The sequence below is a fragment of the Meleagris gallopavo genome, chromosome 25 (assembly GCF_000146605.3).
Source record: "Meleagris gallopavo isolate NT-WF06-2002-E0010 breed Aviagen turkey brand Nicholas breeding stock chromosome 25, Turkey_5.1, whole genome shotgun sequence".
In the NCBI taxonomy this organism is placed as follows: Eukaryota; Metazoa; Chordata; class Aves; order Galliformes; family Phasianidae; genus Meleagris; species Meleagris gallopavo.
Genome location: NC_015035.2, coordinates 5,476,193 through 5,478,756, shown reverse-complemented (window position 1 = coordinate 5,478,756; position 2,564 = coordinate 5,476,193).

Sequence of the window (2,564 nt, the reverse complement as noted above, 5' to 3'; positions counted from 1 at the left end):
CTCCTGGGCCACCGAGATCGGCGCCTTCTGAGCCCTCGGTGCCCGCTGCCCCTGGACCGGCCGACCGGGCGCCTCTCCTGTTTGCGGAAGCCGAGGACCCATCCAGAAGATTCTCTTTGCTGTCCCCTCGCCTCGCTCTTCACGCTGCCTTCCTCACCTCACTTCACCTCACCTCACCTCACCATCGCTCATCCTCTGCTTTGCCGTGCCCACAAATGTCAGCTCCATCCGCTCGCACGCGTTCTCTGGGATGGGGGGCACTGCCGACCCTCCGGCAGACCCGATACCGTTCTCTGCTGCCTTATCTCCTCGGGGACTCGGAGCTCCTGGACGGACTCACTCAGGCCGTGTCCCGCAGCTGCAGCACCCAGTTCCGTGGTCTTGGGGTTGGTTCTGCTGCCCTGACTGAACGCTGCTCTCCTCGCTGCGCCCCAAATCATCCTGCTCACAGCGGAGCACTGCTGGGCTCTGGCAGCCCTCAGCCGGGTGTGAAGAGGTGAGACACGGGATTTCAAAGGGACTCAGTGGGGAGGGGACGACTCCGACACCGATGTGAGAAGAGCAGCCCTTCCCTCTGCGCGTTGCCCTGCAGGAGCCGTCTCACCTCTTTCCCCACCGAGTGCGCAGTGCAGAGCGGTCAGACCAGCATTCCAAGTGCCTCCCAGTTTTCTCTTGGCCCTTCTCCTCCCGCAGCATCTCTGTTTTCTCTCTCCAGCACCGTGTCTCATGTTGCTCACCCATGGGCCAGGACCAAACGCCGTGGGTGCTGCACTGCAGCCCTTGGCCAGCACCGGGTCTGCACTTGTCCCATTCCCAAGAGCTTTTCCTGCCCTGCCGTGCACCAGTGCTGCAGAATCCCCCTTGCTCCTGTCCTCCCACCCCCTCTCCTCTCGGCAGGGAGGAACACAAACTGAAGCTCTCAAGCTCTGAGGCCGCATCCCTGCAGGGCTCAGGGCTGGATGTCCCTCTCCGTGGGACTGTGCCTGGATCTGTGCCTTCGTTTGCTGGGATGGACCCGGCCCCGGCTGCACGCCCACCCCAAGGATCTCCGCAGATCAGCAGCTGTGGCACAAAAAGGAAAGTGTGTAGAGGTCAGCGCAGCAGTGGAAAAGACAGAGAAGCTCCCTCCTGGCAGAGACTCTCCCCCACCCCAGGTGGAAGGCGCAGCGTGCCGGGCTGCGTTCCTGCAGAGCACGTGATGCGTGCAGCACTGCTGCTCGGAGAGTGAGTCCTCCTCGTTGTTCTGGTGAACGCCACTGCACTTAACATACAGAAACGCCTCTGCTGATCTTCCTCACCCCCGTTCCCCAGTGCCAGAAGCAGCCGGGAACAATTTCCCAGTAAAGAAGAGGAGGCCGTGGCCCCGGCTGTTCCATGGCTCCTCAGTGTGCCAGAGCTGCAGCAAGCAGCCCGGCCTCGCTCTGTTAGAGTCACAGCTGTGACATCCAGCAAAGGTGGCAAATAAAGTCTTTCCAACCCCTGTTGGTGTGAAATGCAGTGTTGATGTGCAGCTGTTCTGCCTGTCCGGCTGCTGGGACAACCATCGGCTTTGCAGCAGATGAGCTTTGTTGAGGTGTAGTGTAAGGGAACGTCCCCAGCAGGAACGCTGCTTGTGGTGGCTTCTCCCATGACTTTTTACTTTGCAAACGACTGCATGAGTTGAAATTAGCAGGGAACTTGTAGCACTCACCCTGAGGTTGGCAATAATCCATGGCTTGAGAACAGCTCATTTCATTTAGCTCCCAGCATCCACAGAAATGTCATGGGACACATTGAGACCAATCCTGCAGCCAGACTGCAGGGCTGCCCTCTGTCTGCTGGCCCTCTGTGAGCAGAACCAGAGTCACCTCTCAGCTCCACGCTGGTGGGAAACGCTCCGCACAGAACCGCAGCTGAGCGTGGCCTCTGTTCAGAGGGGAGGATCGTCAGCGATCCCAGCCACGAAAGACGCTGGGAGAATTTGCTGGGGAATGGTGAAAATTCAACTTCCTTTCCCATAACTCCTTCTCACTCCAACATGCCTTTCCAAACCGCCCATAAATCCTCGCCTTAAGTGCTGTGTTGGGAATTGCTGGAAGGGAGCGACTGCAGCTGTGACGGAGGAAGGCAGCATCCGTCTGGGAGCAGAGCGAGCAATAATGGGGCCATTGAGCACAGCCACCCCCAGTGCCCGGGCTGCCCGACGCGGTGGGGGGCGGGGGGGTCCAGCCCTGCACGGCTCGGGTTTGGGAGGCGTTTGCCGACAGCCCCGCGGGCTGCAGGGGTAAAGAAAGCAGGGACTGCGAGAAACCACTTCCCGAATGCTGCAGATCAAACAGTGGGAGGGCATCGCTCCGGGCCTCTGGGGTTTTCTCCCCACAGCAGCGCGGAGATTACAGTGGTAGGTGAGGAATGGATCTTTGCTTCTTTTTCCCAGGGTTTTTCTAAGATTAAACATCTCCGGTAACACATCCTGGCAACTTTTGATCTGCCCTGTAGGGGAAATCCCCGAAGTCCCCCGAGCAGCCTTGTTCTTCAGGCTAAAAGCACAACGACGAGCCTATGGGAACGCGGGGCTGCGGCTG